The sequence below is a fragment of the Haliotis rubra genome, unplaced genomic scaffold (assembly GCF_003918875.1).
Source record: "Haliotis rubra isolate DU_JTF1 unplaced genomic scaffold, ASM391887v1 Scf9, whole genome shotgun sequence".
NCBI classification, from domain to species: Eukaryota; Metazoa; Mollusca; class Gastropoda; order Lepetellida; family Haliotidae; genus Haliotis; species Haliotis rubra.
Genome location: NW_025767634.1, coordinates 4,896,502 through 4,916,079, shown reverse-complemented (window position 1 = coordinate 4,916,079; position 19,578 = coordinate 4,896,502). Strand labels below are relative to the sequence as shown.

General features: G+C 41.7%; 1 protein-coding gene across 4 annotated transcripts in view; it reads left to right on the top strand.

The window, feature by feature from the left end:
• Positions 1-19,578, top strand: part of LOC124263797 — a 41,070-nt gene that overhangs the window by 4,294 nt on the left and 17,198 nt on the right. The window contains exon 1 of one of the 4 annotated variants that reach the window (XM_046698511.1): positions 16,152-16,523. The exons of the other annotated variants lie outside the window; for them this stretch is intronic. The gene's annotated coding sequence lies outside the window, so the exon portion shown is untranslated. Of the gene's footprint in view, positions 1-16,151; positions 16,524-19,578 lie in introns of those variants that run through there. 4 annotated transcript variants of the gene reach the window in all.

The window sequence follows — 19,578 nt, the reverse complement described above, 5'->3', positions numbered from 1 at the left end:
CTGGATTATTGCTAAAAGCTGTGTAAAACCTCACTCACACACAGTTTATATAACTGCCCACTCCTGAAGATGTTGTAGTGGATTGTCTACTGGTCACAGTCATGGCCAACAGATTCAGAAAGTTGTGTACATCTGTATTCGTTAATCATTCATGGATAATTTTTTAAATGAATTAGAATCCCCAATTATAATGCTTGTGACCTTCACCTTGTTCACTGCAGTGGTCAGTCAACATTTATGATCCTATGAATCATCTTTATATTTCAAAGACTCTGGATCAAGTGGTCATACAAGTTGTCTCTGACTAGCTTTTGTTCTGTATAGATAGTAATCAGGAAGTATTCAGTAAGTTATAATACTTAAGTCTAGCACGTTTGAATCATAGTTTCCTTTTCATCAATGTATAGGTTATGTTTTCTGGCCTTGGAATGTCATGATTATTGCTGATGTCCAGAGTGAAGGGATATATTGGGTGGGTCAAGTTGATTGAAATGTGAGGTGTGGTTGGCAAGGCAGGTAAACTCATGCTGCTATATTTATGGTAGTTACTGTGTTAAGTAGTTGTGTAATGATACAATATATTATGGTAACCAATTGGAAAGGTTATGATACAGTAAATCAATCTACAATTCCTCTGTTATGACACATGAATTACAACTTATGATGGTGTAGAACATGCGAATAATAACAGATTTAAAACGCTAAACGAAACACATTCTCCTGTAATTACTTCCCTGTTGGTTATAAATATCAAAAAAGTTTACAGCGCCCTCCAGCCCATATATTTCCGCCCTACAATATGTGTGTCTGTGTTTTGGTGGTGATGGTGATCAGAGGTACAGATAAGCTGCGTATCTGCGTAAATTACGCAAATATTTATGTGAAAACTCAATTCCTATTAAGTCTATTGCATACAAGTATGCTTAAATTTTTCTAAATACTCAATAAATTATATCTTACATGCGTGCATACAAAAAATGTCAAATCTTAGCTTGCGTACAGGTGAATTAGTTCCTGTCACCAAACCTACTAGAATTCAGAGTAAGCAGACCCATGTGCTACAGATGGAGGTCACTGAGGGTAGATAAAATAACTGAGGTATATTCAGAGGTACTATTTCAGCACATGAACTTGGCAATTGGCAGTCTTTCTTATTGTTTCTCATATTACAGATCAAATATAGATAACAAACACGTTAACCAACATTTAAACCTTATTATAATTTTACAATTAATGGAAAATGGCAAAATACCCAAAAGAGTTTGAGTAAGGTGGGTACAATATATTTGGTTACTCAAAGGAAAATTAGGATACCCAAATGAGATGAACGCAAGCTAGTACATAACTCAATGACCCTCAAGTTATCTGTAGCTCTGGATGATGATGATTTTGTTCCCATTTTGTTCTGGGGAGGTATTGGGGGTCATCAATTTTGTACACATGTACGAGGGTGATCAGAAATGTTGTACTTAAGGTAGGGGTGGGGGGTGTGATGGTGATTTTAAGTTGGGGTCACCCATTTTGTTCTGGGGAGCTAGGGGGTCATCAATTTTATACACATGTACTGGGGTGGGGTGTCGGCATTTTGTGCATAAAACTATGTTTAAAATTATGCTTAGAAATTATGGGAAGGGGAGAGGGGTGTCATTGATTTTGTACATGACGTGGGGGGTGTCACTTATTCACTTATTTTGTTCGTAGATTTTAAGGGGGTCATTCCAATTGTACATGCTTCTCCATAAAAATCATCATCATCCCCCAGCCATAAATTATGAATGGTCCCTAGGAATATTACAAAAAATTGCTTACAAATTATGGGAAATTAAGGAAAACTGCATTTTTAGAGAGGGGATCATTCGCATTGTACATGCTTCTCCATAAAAATCATCGTCGCCCACCTAGCCATAAATTGTGAACGATCCCTAATTGAAGATTGTGTTTCATCTGCAATGTCAACTTTTGAAGCAAAGGTACTGTATGAGAATACGAATTGTATCACACCCTTAGTATCAGGTTAAATACATTGTCATGACCTCACCAAACAGATGAACCTCAAGTATTCAATGACCTTGTTACATTAAAGATAATTAAGAGCCCCTCACATGTTTTCATCAAATTGTATGTAATCTTTATGCATAATATAGGCTTGTCATTATTTGTCCGAAATTTACATGACCATCATGACAATCCATATTATCTTCCGCAATATATAGATTATCAGGGCTCCAGATAATTTTTCAACATCAGGAGTACGTACTCCTTATTTTTTCAATATAAGAGTACTGGATAAGAAGATTACTGATACGACATTAAATTCCATTCAGTACTCTAAATGTAATCTTGTGTTTCGTTTCATATATGCACCACAATATTGCTAGTCCTGTGTAAACAGGTCAATAAACAATAAAACAATACATTTTCGTTTTTGTTACGTTTTCTGAATTATTTCCTACCGTATCGTGCATATTTTATATCCGTACATATGCCGATACGGCCCTTATCTGGAGCCCTGGATTATTTACCCTCGTCATAAGCAGGTGTGAGGTGGGCTGCATATATTTATGCATATATTGAATTTTGAGTTTATTGTCAAAGCAACAAAAATACTGCAAGTAGGTTAACACATGCCAACATGGAAGAAGCATATGGACAATTCTGTATTGAGGCATGCCATGTAATTCCATCCCTACAGTATTTTTAAGTAATGTCAGAACAGTGTATCTATGCAATGGTGTTAATAATGACTTTCATTAGTATGATTCAATATATATGATAAGTGAAGGGTTTGTTAGAACTTTCAGAGTGAATGAGTATGGTTTTACGCCACTTTTAGTAATATTCGCACAATGTCACGAGGGAGAACACCAGAAATGGGCTTCACGCATTGTACCTATGTGGGAATTGAACCCAGGCCTTTGGCATGACGAGCGAACGCTTTAACATTTAACAACTAGGCTACCCCACCACCCCATAGAACTTTCAGAGGTATCAGCATGATCAGATTAGTGCAAAAGCACACATTTTGTTGAGATTTAATACAGCGTAAAGAGGAGTCTAAGGTATAATGCAGTATGCTTTTCAAACAAGACGCATTACAATATTTTTCATGAGAACCAGAATATTAGGTGAAAGAATATATGGAGTTTTGTGTCAATGATTTCACTGACAAAACAGCAAAACATGTTATAAATTGTATTAAAAAAGAAACTAGAATCCCTAATTGTTCAATCCTTTTTAGTTTGCTGTTAATCAGAACCGTAACATGTATTTTTAGGGTCTGAGGATGTACAAAATAAGATCTGCACATACACTCACTCACTCACTCACTCACTCACTCACTCACTCACTCACTCACACTCACTCCACTCACTCACTCACTCACACCACCATGTCCTGGTACATTAGCATTAGCCTTCAACATGCTTCCTCCTGGTCAAAGACCATTTCACATCACTCCACAAGAATTCTGGACATGTTGCTTTAATGCTTTGAGGTTTGACCTTTGCATGACCATCTACATGATCCTGAACCACCTGTGGCTTCCTCCTCCTCTTCCACCTAACTACAGTCCGTTTGAGTCAGAAACGGACCGATGAATTGCAAATGTTATCATTGTACAAAATTGCCACATAAATATAAATAGTACACGTTTATCATTTACTAATACCCAACAGCTTTCTTATATTTGACATTTTCCCGACTCCACCAAAAAAGTTCTTTAAGAAACTATCATCATTGAAAACGCAAAAGTTGTTATCTGTCACGGCGGGGTGAAACCGCAGAAACGGAACAGCCAGTCATGGCGGGGGACATCTCAAAATCTATTCCGGGAGACCTGTCGGTTCCTCGTCTGTCGTAGTGTCATAGTCACAACTTAAGGGATGACAAGTGGTGCCACAGTTGCCTGTTGTAAGCCATCCCGAGACCAGTAACCTTGTTCAATGACTTTAGCTACCTTGTTAACACAAGTTTCAGTCGTGATTTTGTTAAGGGATTCCTTAACCAAAACCTCTATGTCACGTAATCTAAAAGTTTTGTTTGATCTCACAACATCTCCTTTGACAATACCCCATATCATTTCAATGGGGTTAAGGTCACAGTGATAGGATGGAAGTCGCAGAATATCGTGACCCTTACTTTTTTATGTAACTGTCAACTTTGTAGCAAGGTTCACCTTTGTGGGTTTTTATGATCTCATATAGCTGAGGCTTCGTTGCCTCTGAAATTTGTCGAGCCATGATATCATATCACCTTTTCAACTGTTCGATGTCGGGGCTTTACTGTTGGGGTCCTGCACACTGTGGTATGGGGCATTGTCCATTACGATAAAAGACTTCTCTGGTAGAGCTGGTACCAACTTGTTTTTAACCCAATCGTGGAAAACCGCACCATTCATCTCGGAATGGTAGTCTCTGTTATCTGTGGACTTTGCCCTGAATACCAAGTCGCAGCTTGGGAGAAAGCCTTTGCTGGAGCAACCAGCATGAAGAATGATTAGTCTCTTTCCTTTCCCTAGAGGTAGCTTTCTACGTGACCACTTATCACCCCCATCGGGTACCCACTGACTGCTGGCAGTGTGCGAGGCATTGACCCAGGTCTCGTCCAAAGTACACTGGCTCGAACCCTGCCTCAAGCTTCTTCTTCTATGACCCTGAGAAAATTATTTCTCAAACGAATAGCGATATCAGCTTCACAGAGTACTGACCTATTCTTCCCGAAATTTTCTTATAACGATACCGAAGAGTGTAAGAGTCGCCAGAGTGTGTACTTTGATACTCTGAGGTTGTGTTCTTGCTTCAAATACTTTTTAAAAATTTTCAGCGACATGTATTTGTTTTCAGAATAGAGCTTGTTGATAGACTGCCTTACAAGGTTCTTTTGAAAGTTGTCCAAATGTTTTAATTTGTGTGATTTTGACAGGACCCCTACCTGCTTCGCATCACCCTCACAATGTTTGTGTTCCAGAACATTTGTCAGTACCCTTGCTGATACTCCTAAAGCTTTTGCTGCCCTCTTACGGAATTTATTAATGGCATAAAATGGTTTGCCCCTTTTGGCTTCAGCACGGAAAAAATCATACACTTTAATCATCAACTGTTTCACGTCAGCATTCAACTTCATTTTTCATCAGACTAGTGATAGTGGCTGTTCCGTTTCTGCGGTTTCACCCCGCCGCGACAGATAACAACTTTTGCGTTTTCAATGATTATAGTTTCTTAAAGAACTTTTTTGGTGGAGTCCGGAAAATTTTCAAATATAAGAAAGCTGTTGGGTATTAGTAAATGATAAACATGTGTACTATTTATATTTATGTGGCAATTTTGTACAATGATGTAATTTGCAATTCATCGGTCCGTTTCTTACTCAAACAGACTGTAGTAGTAACCCATGAAGGTCCGGGTAAGAATATTGGTCTTCAGTAACCCATGCTTGTCGTAAGAGGCGACAACGGGATCAGGTGGTCAGGCTCGCTGACTTGGTGGACACATGTCATCGGTTCCCATGATCTATGCTCATGCTGTTGATCACTGGATTGTCTGGTCCAGACTCGATTATTTACAGACCGTTGCTATATAGCTGTAATATTGCTGAGTGCGGCGTAAAATTAAACTCACTCACTCACTCCACCCAACTAGTAGCAGAATGAATAGAAGCTCACTTCATGTTATCATGGATATCCTTGCAAGGGTGTCATTCATAATTGTTTAGAAGATGCTTGATTAGATCTCTGATCTAACTCTGCATAACAGCTTTAGTCCATTATGCATACTATTATTGATTATGTATCGGTGAAATTTTATTTGCAGCATATTTTTCTGATACTAGTAACTACAGATTTTTCCTTATCCTGACTCATGCTCTTTTGCTTGTCTTCTTCTTCTTGTGAACATAGTGGAACACTTGTATCTCCCTAATTGAAGCTCCCTTCAATGTAAAATCACTAATTAGTACTCACCAAGAGTTGCTTCCCTTTCCGAAATGCGCGGGAAAGGAGGCGCCACCTCTTCCCACATGCTTCACTCTCTTCTTCTTCGCCCAGTGAGCAGGATGTGAGAGCGCCTGTGTCTCCCTACACACTATATCCTTTGATTATTCTTATTTAGTTACCTCTTTTAGTCATCTATAGAGGTTTAGCTAGTATCCTTCAACATTATGTATTGATAATTATTCGTATTTCTGCTGTTTATTCACGGGACGCCGTGATTGTTCAGTAGTTTACGTTGATGAAAATCTGTACTGTTTGCAGGTTACGCTTTTCTGCTGTTGATCCGCATTTAATATGCCCTAGCTGTACTTCACCATGTTCATTTTCTTCACGCTGCAATTACTGTAATAATTTGTCTAATTCTGCTTTTGACAAATATTTACTTTGGCGCTTTGAGACGCCAGCAGCAGATAGGTCACGTAAGCAGAGTCTAGCCATGGCTGATACATCTGAACCCTCGCCAGTCAACTGCTGTCGGACTACCCCTCCCGCCTGGTGTTCCGCTACAGTTACCCTCAGAGGAGAGGCGTGGGACGCAGTCCGCCGTCTCCAAGAAGCATCCTGCATCCCCAGACATCCCGTCGTTGCAGCCTAAGACTAAGAGGGCTTCTACTTCAACTCAACGCAGACTCCGCGACTCCCCAGGGCAGCGTCTACCTCCAAGGGAAATCGACGAAGTCTACAAGGACTTTCTCAGCTGAGATTGTTCCCGCCGCAGAACTGGGCCTGTATGATGATCAGCGGATCATCATACCTGATGTGCATCACAAGAAACGACCAGTGTCGGCAACAGTGACGTCAGCGCAGATCTACACGCAGCCTGATGTACCAACGCTGATGTCTGACGATCTTCCTGAGGGTCCCGCCGCTACCAACGCAGATAGGGCAGCAACTACATCTTCGCAGACCGCCCCCAGACGCACCTGGTTCTTCAGATTATGAAGATGATGGAAGACCGCTACGGACTGGAGAGACAACCAGCCCAGAGCCTGAGCCTTCGCTGGAAGGCTCCAACGTAGACGCCACCCCAGAGGGACCCCCCGTCAACGTAGTGGCTGCTACCAAGTCATCGCTGAGGAACCCACCTGCGCGAAGGACGTCACAGCCCACCTCTGCGAAGGACCCAGATGTTCAGCGTTAGCGAAGTCCTTCGCCGGCGGACACCTAGATCGCCACCTACCTCGGACTCCGATGATCAACACTCACTTAAGAGGTTCGCGAAGGAAGATCCTCTCATCCCCGGACTCTGACTCGGACCCCCAGCCTTCACGAAGGTCAAGTCGTCACTCCCCAGGACCGGACTCAGATGAAGCTTCGCGAAGGTCTTCGCTCGAGGGCACCAGTTACAGGCTCCAAGTCATCTTCGCCTAGAAGGTCATCGAGGGATTCCCAAGAGCTTCGCTGGCTATCATCGCTTCACCACATAGATCTCCACGAAGGTCACCATACAGACGCAGCTCGTCAGGCCGTTCTCCACATCGATCTCCTCGCCGTTCTCCACGTCGATCTCCTCGTCGTTCACCTCGTCGATCTCCTCACAGGTCACCACATCGTTCGCCTCACAAGTCTTCACGGAAGACCCCAGACAGGTCTCCGTTGACGTCACCCTGCAGAGCTGTACAAGTATACAGGACTCCACCTCAGTCACCATCGGAAGAGCATCAACCTCTTATCAGCGATCCCGTTACAGAAGATGATGGAGGCATCATATTCTCCGACGCAGAAATACGCTACTGGATGGTTAACAACCTGGACCTATCTTCACCTTCCAAGAGCGGTAACCCGGCCCACACCTATCTCATGAGGGAGGACGACGCAGACACGATCACCCTACCTCCGATCGACCCGATAGCAGTGGTCCCACAGAATCTGGACACAGCACTTACCACAGTTCAACGCCAAAAAGTTCTCAGCCCATAATATGGACCCATTTTTCAAGGCACAAGAAATCGACGATAACTTCAAAGTCATCAACGATGCCAAGACTAAGACGTACAAGATAGACGACCGCAAGCTGGCTCAGATCGAAACCATGACAAGAAGAATGTTCTTCGGCCTTAACAGATCAAGAACGATTAATGAAACTCTCATCACCAGATTTCGAGATTCTACATCAGAAGACGACAGAATGATATACTCGGCCCTCCTTATGCAGAAGAAGGACCAGCAGTTTTTAACGGATCATCTTACATCAGTCTCCGCAGCGCTAACTCTGGCTCGTCGTCAAGGTCTCCTCGCTTCCTGCAGTTGGGGTGAACAGTTCACATCTTCACTCTACACAGCCCCGTGGTCTACGCCATCAATCTTCGCTGGAGGAATAGATAAAGTCTCTAAAGAAGTCACCAAGGATTCAAGGGAAGTCCTTATGATAAAGTCGATGGACACACTAGCTAGCGTCATCAGGCAGACATCACAGAGATATTCAGGAAGATCAAAGTTTACTGGCTTACAGAAAGCACGGGACAGGAAGATGGCCGGTTCAAGAGGAGGAAAAAAATTCTTTTCGTCGCCCATACGGCAACTACAGGGGAGGATCTGGAAGAGGCAGGGCACCCAGAGGCTCCCGCAACTATAAACGATGAAGGACGGGTTCGGAACGACTGGAGTCTTCCACCCCCAGCCGTTCCAGTACAACCGTCACAAGTGGGTGGACGCCTTCAACTGCACTGGGAGAACTGGGGAATTCTACAGGATCCATATGTCTCCAACATCCTACAACACGGATATCGAATCCAACTACAGGCCACGCCTCCGCTTACAGTCAACCCTCACAAGTTCGACTTTCAGGCTCAACAACTACCAAAGTTACGAGAAGCTGTTTCATCTCTCCTAACCAAGCAGGCCATAGAAGTACTGGATCAAGTAAACATCGAACCAGGCTTCTACTCCCCAGTTTTCCTAGTGCCCAAGAAGAACTCCAAGGAAAAGTTCCGACTCATCTACAACATGAGCACGTTCAACAGAGATTATCTACGCAAACCGCCAACGTTTCGCATGATACATCTACCTCAACTACTGCACCTAGTTCGTCCCATGGACTACATGGCCAGTATAGATCTGCAGGATGCTTATCTACATATCCCGATACATCCCGAATCCAGGAAATACCTACGGTTTACACTAGACGGGCTGCATTACCAAATGGAGAGTACTGCCATTTGGAATATCATCGGCCCCCTGGTTATTCACAAGAGTAACGAAACCTATCGCCACTTAACTACATTGTCTAGGGCTACGCAGTGCGCTCTACCGACGACGGATTCAAGTAGATCAAGATCCACAGCGCCTCAAACTACAGTTAAACTTCATCATCAAGCTACTAACGCAGCTAGGATGGTTAGTAAATCTACTCAAGTCGGACCTAGAACCTACGCAAGATCTGCAATTTCTAGGCATTCGATTTCTCACGACACAGAACCGTGATCGTCGCATTCAGAGGACCGATGGCTCAAGATCCAACAGACCATCCCACAAGCCTTACTCTCTCCGCTACCACTACGACAATGGCAGAGTCTGTTGGGTCTCCTCACGCCAGCCCAAGACATGACAGTCAGAGGCAGACTACAGTTACGTCCGCTACAGGTCCTCATCAACGCCATCTCGACGACCTACAACCATTCAGTCTACCGGGCTAGCACATCAGACCTCATCTACTATGGTGGACCAGGAGGTCGAATGTCTCGAAGGCATCTATTTAACAGAGCCGAATTCAAAACCCATCTCTATGTAGACGCTGCCGCCTCCAAGGTTGGGGAGCTCATCTCGCCAACCGGACGGCATCAGGGTTATGGAACCAGCAAGAGAGCAAGCTGCACATAAACATGCTAGAAATGAAAGCAGTAATCAACGCCTCTACTACATTGGAGGACCATTCTACAGAATGCGATCTAATGATTCACACCGACAACTCAACAGTGGCGCTTTATATAAAACAAACAAGGCTCAACGAGATCATTGAACCTATTGACTCTATGCTTTCAACTGTTCGATCTAATCGACGATCTCAACATACATGTCAGAGCATGTCACATTCCTGGAGCCAAGAATGTACTAGCAGACGCGACTCTCTCGCCACATCTACCGCCACCGACAGAATGGATGCTCCATACAGAAATCTTTGCACAGATTATCAAGGAAATAGGAGCTCCGCTTAGTAGACCTATTCGCCACTCGCGCTTCAACAATCAGCTAACAACATTCAGATCACCAGTCCCGATCCACAAGCGTGCAAGCAACGGACGACTAAGCATATCCTTTGAAGGCCTCAACGCTGCAGCGCTTTCCACCAGCGCTTAATTCCAAAGGTGTTACAGAAAATCAGACAAACTTAGAGCCTCCAACTGATTTTGGTCGCGCCCTACTGGCCAGCGAGAACATGGTTTCCCATTCTAATTCAAGAAATCGGACAACCAATACTACAACTACCAAAGCGCTCGAATCTACTAATACATCCTCACACCAAACAAGCGCACGGAAACCCAGAAGCATTCCAACTTCAAGTATGGACTGTATTAAAGTGTGTCTAAACAAGAGAGGTTATTCAGCCAGAGCGGCGAAAGCAGTCACGCTTGCTTAACGCAATTCTACGCGCAACTTGTATGACGACAAGTGGCACAGTTTTGAGACATACGCTGTTAAAAAGGGATTTACAGCTAGAAATGCTACACATCCACAAGTGGCTGACTACCTTTGTTACCTACGACAAACTAAACGTCTAAAAGGCTCGACATTGTCAACATATCTCGCAGCTCTAAGTTCAGTGATAACTATGAGAACGGGTGTCAAGTTAACTAAGACGCCAGAGTTACTGGCCTTGCTACGTTCATTCCGATTGGAGGATCAGAAACAGAGATTTCGCGCTCCAGCATGGGATCTAAATGTAGTGCTCCAACACCTCACAAGTGAGGCCTATGAACCACTGGAATCAACATCGTTTGAATTTCTGACACAGAAAACATTGTTCCTGTTATCCCTAGCAACGGCAGCCAGGATGTCAGAAATTCACGCTCTAGATTATGAGAGAACACGTTTCGATGACAATCAAAACATAGTGCATATGCGACCGCGATGGGACTTTATCGCCAAGAATCAATTGCCAGGTCAACCAGACAGATTATTCCATGTCCCTGCACTTTCCTCAATTCTCGGACCTCATGATACGCTTTGACCTATCATTATGCCCAGTGAGAGCACTCAAAATCTATCTACAACGATCCAAAACGAGGCTGACGACAACTCAAGCGGTTATTCATCCCTCTATCGACAGCTTACTCAGACCAAGTCTCTCGCACCACGATATCGATATGGATCAGAACTGTCATACTTCGTGGCCTACAAGGCTGCAGGACTCGACCCTCCAAGAGCATCTAATCCCCATGAAATCAGAGCACTGGCTTCGACACTCGCCTCTACGGAAATTGCTCGTTGAATACCATTATGGAGGGCTGCTTTTGGAAATGAATATGGTGTTTGCTAACCACTATCTGAGAGATATCACCACCGAGGACGTCTCAGGTATTCACCATTTCGGTCCCATGGTCCTCGCACAGCAGTTGACAGTCCCTCGTAGACGATGAGACATAGTCTCACGAGATTATTCTGTATATATCATACCAGTTTTATCTAGCTTATAACTCTACGGAGTTTTCTGCTAATTATATACATATCTTAAGTCTACATTAGTCTTAAGCCCAGTACTGATGTTACATGTACATTTGATCGCTTCTCCACTTTGGAGTCGCTTTTATACTATTATTATTATTATCATATTATCTAAATATTGTAGTACCCCCATCTATGGCAGCTGGTAGAACTTATGTATTATAGCAGCAGGAATTATCTTAATTACAGTGCCATTATGAAGTTCCCGTAGGGGGTTATTACATATATAAATCACTAATTATTTAAATCCAAAGTATTCTGTTTCCCACCTCCGTTTCATTAGGATTCTACAAGAGCATGAGTCAGGATAAGGAAAAATATGTAATTTTCTGAATAAAATTGATATTTTATACTTATCCTGACTCATGAGGTAAGCCCTCCCATCCTCCCCACATAACACTTTGGATTTCCCTGTAAATTCAAGTGTTGGGCTCGTTAAACAGGAGAGAGTGAAGCATGTGGGAAGAGGTGGCGCCTCCTTTCCCGCGCATTTCGGAAAGGGAAGCAACTCTTGGTGAGTACTAATAAGTGATTTTACATTGAAGGGAGCTTCAATTAGGGAGATACAAGTGTTCCACTATGTTCACAAGAAGAAGAAGACAAGCAAAAGAGCATGAGTCAGGATAAGTATAAAATATCAATTTTATTCAGAAAATTACATAATTCTGATCCCATTTTAAACAATTTCATCATGGTTGATTTGAAGATTATTCAGCATGTTAAGTTTTAAAAAATATACGTATGGCTGATATGACTCACCTTGAAAACTTGCTGAATATTTTATTGTCTCAAAGTGTTTTAGGCTGGATATTTCCATCACCCCATCTGGTCTGTCAGATGGCAGTTGGATAGCCTTGTGGTTAAGGTGTTTGCTTATCACGCCTAAAACATGGGTTTGATTCCCCACAAGAGGACATTGTGTGAAGCCCATATCTGGTGTCCCCCCTCATGATATTGCAGGAATATTGCCAAAGCCTGCTTAAAACCTTACTGAAGGAGTCAGCCTGGTCTGTCATACAGACCTTGATGTAACCAGTACATCCCATTAGGCGTGAAACAGTATTCCGCTGTATTAGTAGAACCACAGTATTTTGTCTTTGGTTCGGTGTACCATAATCCCAAAATTCAGTTTTTTCGTTTTTCGTACCGTCATTTTATTAACCTTTTTAAACCTTTTCTAAAATGTCTAGAAATCAAATCATTTTGTCAAAATCAATGCATTTCTTTGCTAGATGGCCACTATTTTCCCAGAAGTATACGGAACCGAAGGCCTTGTACCATACCATGGTAAGAGCATACCGATTCACCCCTACATCCCATGCAAGTCTACGATAGTTAGCAAGTCAACTGAAGAGAGTTTCTGGGATCCTTCCTGATATGTTTTCTTTTACCACTATAATTTAACAACTGTATCTTCTCCGTAAAATCTTTTCATTTCAGAGACTTTAAGTCCATAATCGGTCTCTTAGTCTTCAACTGTGTCCATTATAACCCCCCAAAAGAGATTGTAATTACACAGTTTCAAACTTGCTTATCAGTCAGGCATTTCTGCTAGCTTAAATGATCAATAAAATACAACATGCTTCACATCACAGGTGAGTGGTGACACATATATGAATATGTTACTAACAAAACAGTGTTCTGAACCTTCTAGTGTGTATTGGGTGTGTAAATTAAAACTATATTTCATCACAATAAGTCATGAAAGGTATTGTCATTGACACAATTTATATGTCAATGATATCTAATAATTTTATCCATCAACAATATTTCTGATAATCAATCTTTTTAGCCATCCCTAGCTGCTACAAATAAATGTAGCAATGGTCCGTTTATATAACAATGTACTCCATACGTAAGCAGGCTCTAAGTGCTTAGAATTATTACCCCTGTCAGTGGATTAGTGTGCTCTCAATATATATCCCAGGGGATCGTACACCCCAAGCAGCCAGGGAGGTTCTAGATGGTCGAAAGTATTCAACAAATACACGTTGAGGCAAATATGATACATATTAATTAGTGGTGTAACGATTCATCGATAGTATCGATGTTTGCATCGTCAACTACACGATACGAGTGCATCGATACAAAACACATTTAGGCAATATATCAGGATATTTATATCGTGAGGGTCCATGATACATCGATGTATCGCCACGAGAGACGATATATCCCGATACTACTTAAATATTACTTAAAGTTGTAGGGAGTATTGCATAAGTAATAGGAAGGGAGTCTCTTTGAAATTTTTCTGAATTTTAAAAACAAACTGAACCTAAAAGGAATTTGTTTGTGTCTGCCATCTTTGTTACATGAACAAAGGAGTTAGTGTATCAGTGAAAGCATGTGAACAATCTCTGTGAACTGTAAAGACTTGTCTTTAAGTAATTGAAACATGTTTTAGTTGTTTGACAAATAACACCATTTATTAACAACTATGAACGATGTCTTAGCTTTGTTAAGAAAGAGAAGATAAAATTTAGAAAGCATACTTATGAGTTTTTTGCAGTGATTCTGGTATAAATTACTGTATAAATTGCCTGTGCAAGCATTGGCAAGGCAAGGTATACTGAATACGCTTGATTGTACTTTCTTAAGCATTAAATGCTGAAACTTTATTACATGAGTGTGTGTGAATGTAACACATGTTCTGCTGAATAACAAAAAAAGATTCAGTCATTTTATCTATTATATATGTCCTGTTTTTAGGATTGTAAAGTATCGGGATAAGTATCGTATCGCCATCACTGTATCATGATGATAATCGTATCGAAGGTTCCTTGCCAATATTTTCATGATATAACGTCTCGCCTCATTAAACTAGTATCGGGATATATCGTCTCGCCACTTAGGCCACCATACTCAGCTCTAATATTAATATGTGGTACTGAATGCGAACATTTATACACCAGTACCACAACCCATCACCAGTGGATGCATTATTCATTATGTTCAGCAAAAAAAATAGCAAAATAAATTACATTAATGTTTTGACCGGGTTGACCAGTTAATTTGTCACAGCCAATGACCACATTACTGTCAAATGAAAAATAGAAATAAGAGTGTTGACTTGGATGTAATCCATTTTGCATATTACGTAGCGCTGGTAGAACAGCCAAGTAATCAACAAGCATGTGTAGTGAAATTTGAATTTAACATGTGCAACTCGCACACCTAGCCTTTCTACCCCTCGTACAAAATAGTGAAAAGTGACAACAAAATAATGATCGTTTGTTAAGCAACTTTATTATTCGGGTGTCCAAAGTTATGAGACAAATGATCAGAGTTGGTCTGTCGATTTTATGTGATTGTGCAAATTTTGTATTCGTTGCAATTATTAGATTTTGTGTTAGTGAGCAATTCATCAGTCTCAAATGAAATCAAATGGACTGTAGTTTGTAATTTGTATGAAATCACTGAGGCAGTGGAACATACGAGGTGGATGAATGTAGATTGCCACATTTGCTGAGTTAGACATGGGCTCCAAGGACCATGAATTTCAGTGCCAGTTATGATACCAGTGATACCAGTGCCATGTGAAAAAGTTCTTTGATGGCAATGTTTATGAAATTGTATCCTGGAATTAGTTCATCAATACTGTTCCATGGATCAGTGTTTTCAGCATGCATCATGTGTCCAGTTTGTGATATTAATTTGCGGCGTTCCTAATGTAGCTGGAAGATTAAGAATGGTAGATCTTACTTATTGCCTGACTCTGTATTTTGGATGAGAGTCACAAGTCAGACATGCAAATACAGGCAATACTGGGGTGGTTTTTTTCAGTTATTTCATCAAATTTGAAACTATTGATATCATGTCAGTACCGATTTCAGAAATAAATATTTTCACTTGTCCTCCATACCTTTGCCATTTGTATTTACAGTGATCGAAAACTCAATCACGTCTTTATAAATAGTCACATTCTTTAAAACTTCCAAAATCATTACCAAATTTAAACATTCTGTAATATGGTAATGAACTTTAATGGCTATTGAGTATTTTCTAAGCTTTCCAGGAGTGTATGGCATTTGATTGGCAAGTCATTTAGGATTAACTGTTAGCAGCCTACCTCACGATGCTGTTTCCATGGCACAAAAATGAATATCACACTCTCGTGAATTATAGCTTGATTTCATTCATGACTTCATTGTCAACACGTTTCAAAATCATTCAGTCCTTAAGCATGCTGAGTCAAGTAGGAAGTTTAAAGGGAATCGTTATTGAATAATTTGTTGTATTTGCAACAGTATAGCTGAGCAGGCTTTGTCAATATTGAAAATTATGTGAGTAAATTATTGACCAGAATTTGTTATCCCTAGCCAGACAACTTCATGTCTGTCAATCAAAGTCACATCACTGGGGAACATGTTGAAATCAATGCAGTCACTCTGCCATTCATAAGGATGGGATGCGTTGCTAGCTGTCCTGTGATTGGTGGAAAAGGCCTGAGAATCATCTGCTAGACCCAGCAGATTTGCTTGAAACATTCGGGAGAGGCTGTTGAAAATCATTGATCTCAAAGCCAGGCACAAGTCTTGCCTGTCAGATGCCAAAAATAGAAGAGCCTGCTAGTTGGAATTGTCTAATGACCCAATTTATGGCTCAAACTCCAATGTAAGAGAGGCTGAACCCTACCAGCAGTTTGTCTACAGTTTGAGCCAAGCCTTCACCTGGGTTGTGCTCACAGATAATTTCTTGGAAAAGTGGAGGATTTTCAGCCAGTATTTTGGAATATTCGCCAGTCAGGTTGTTCCCAGCGAAGAGACAGCTGACCGGTGGATAAGGTATCAGTCTGCTTAGAGTGCAGTGCAAGCAGCCGACAGTCAGGGCAGAGCAGACGACAGGGTGAAAGATTGGGTCAGTGTTTGAGGCACAGGTCAGTAGATTAGCAAACTGTGATACATGGCTGTAGTTATTGTTCACCCCTGTTGGTTGAGTCCCTCTTGCCACATGTTATGCAATCAGACTGCGTTCATATGATGGGAGTTTGTTTGTTTACCTCATTAGCTTGGTAATCGTTAGAGGAAGAGAAATTTTATACGCTCAGCTCATGTAAGAGATTGTTAAATCACCGGAATGATCTTGTTAACAAATTATCAATTCACTCACTGTAGCATATTGACTCAGGAAAGTATGAAACTGATGGTTTGGAAGGAAGGTAGGCTGGTGATAAAAAATATATGCACCTGTCCAAAATTATTTCAGGCTGAAACACTTACACATGATGTTGATAATATAATGCATCAGTTCATACAGATACCAGGTATAAATAATTTTCATGTTGAGATATTTATGTTCATGCAAACAATTTAATTGCATTTGTGCACACCATGCAAATATCTTTTAATGTAGAATTTTGCAGCATGCAGCAGTTTTGCACCAAAGTTTTGCATAAATATGATCTCAATGACCTCTTGCTTTTCTATACTGAGGAGTATGAGAGGTGAGTTCATCTTGAGGATGCAATTTCCTGAGTGGAGTTGTGTCCCTTTGGAATTTTGTTATGGATGCCATGATCCTTTGATTGTGAGTTCAAATCCCAGATTGGCCTGGAATTATTCCAAATGGTTTGTCATCACCATAGCCAAAGTAGTAATCATCTATAGATCTACATCAATCCAGCTTTTCTCCCCACTCAAGCCGACACTCATATGAAATAATATATGTGAGTGAGCTTAGTTTTATCCCACTTTTAGGAATATTTCAGCAATACCACAGTGAGGAACACCAGATATGGGCTTCACACATTGTACCCATGTGGGAAATCGAACCCAGGTCTTTGGCGTGATGCGGGAACTCTTTAACCACAAGGCTTTCCAACTGCCCCGATATGATTTAGAATACTCTTCGAAGTGGTTTCAAACCCTATTCACTCAGTCACTCACTCAGTTGTACAGATGATGCTGGAATATGCTAGATGTATTCAAACATCTTGCTTCGATATGTTACCTGGCTCTGTTTCTTGTGAAGGAATTTATATTTCTATCTATATTTCTAGTTGGGGACAGGGGTGGTCCAGTAGTCTCTTTCGCAGTCCCTGAACCCAATTATTTTCCCTACTCCCTAGCCCTTTCTGCAATGCTAAAACCCTAAATGAAGCAAGTCACTGGGGCTCCTTTTCAATTTAAATGGGTGTATTTGTTATTATCAAAATTATATATATTCAGGGACTAAGCGTTAGTCTAGTGGTCCAGATGTATATGGTGGATCAGTGTGCTTTGCGAATTTGTCTCCCTTGGACATGCCAGGATCCTGTAATCACGAGATTGCTTCCCAGGTTAACTGGTTCATATTAGTTTCAAGGTCGTCAGTGCCATACCCTTGCTGGTTTCACCAAAGTAGTAAATGGATGAAACCAGCATCGATTAAGGCTTTTCTCCCACATTAGATGACGCGGTAGGCGAGCGATCTAAGGCGCCAGGCTAGTGATCCAGTGAGCTAAAGGTGCCGGGATCGAGCCCACCTGTCAACTTTATATGCAGACTCTTTCTGTGTTGTCACAACCCCTAGTCTACAGTACACAACCCTGTGCACTTAAAAGAACCCTCGATTCCGTTGGTAAATGACTAGATGGTGGCCGCATGAATATGTGCAAACACCTAGCACAACGTGCAATAGACTTGGACAAAGTACTGTGACTATGTGTCCCAGTACACCCAGCTATGAATGGGTAAGGATGGGAAAGCCACGTTAACTTAGTGCGACTAAATGGCTGCAAAAGTTGTATGATCCCCAGGGAGTTGAGATTGTAAAATACGATGTGCCGTTGAGATTAACATTCTATGATCGAGGGAAAAACAAAGCGGCTTTGAGCAGCTAAGATGAGCTGGATTTTAGCGCTATGCAATTATATACAGGGCAACAGATAAGGGGCGTACAGGCGTAATGTACGCCTAAAAATCAGTGAAGTACAACATAATATAACATTTCAAGCGTATCATGTACGCACATAAATACCTATAATTCATAGCTGAAAAGTTGTTTAATATTAAAAATAACAAACCACATCACCAACTCGCTCCCACAAAAACATATCAGTACTCCTTCAAAATTCTCAGTACACCTCCACTTGCAATGTGAGGTGTAAGTACACCCGCACCCCCAAAAGTTATCAGGAGCCCTGATATATATATGTATATATTTGCTTCGGTGTAACTGGACTACTGTTCAAGGAGCTGTCAAAATTAACTCGCTCCTACACCAGTGTTGATGTCAGGCATATACTGTTATGGAAGGGTGAGGTGAGGTGAAATTGGGTTTAACGTCATGCTTGAGAATATTTCGCTCATATGACGACGTGCATGCGTGTGTATGTGTATGTGTGGCTGCTTGTACTAGCCCAGACTGAAGCTGGTTTTATAGTGCTAGCCCACTAAGATACCATGCCGCAGTGAAGCATGAATACCCCACTCAGACACATTATACTGACTCCCGAGCCGACCAGTCCTTGTTGTACCCATTAATGCTGAGCACCAGGCAGGGACCAACAAGTACCATATTTTAACGTCTTTTGGTATGACGCGGTCGGGGATCGAACCCGCGACCTTCCGCTCTCCGGGCGGACGCTCTAACCACTACACCACGGAGGCGGCCGTTATGAAAGGGGGGACGGCGAGGTAGCCTAGTGCTTAAAGCGTTCGCTTGTCACGCCGAAGACCAAACCCACATGGGAACAATGAGTGAAGCCCATTTCTGTTGTCCCCCCGGCCGTGATATTGCTGGAATATTGCTAAAAGCAGCGTAAAACTATATTCAGTCAGTCAGTCAGTCAGTTATGGAAGGTTGTGTAAAATTTCCCCATAGGTGGATCCTGTAGTTTCTTCGATCGTGGCGAGAGTGGATCATTTATTGTTTTCATTGACAAAGCTTCATTGTTAATTTATTGCATGTATGCACTGAAATTTATGGGAAAGAGGTATTTAATCAATCCC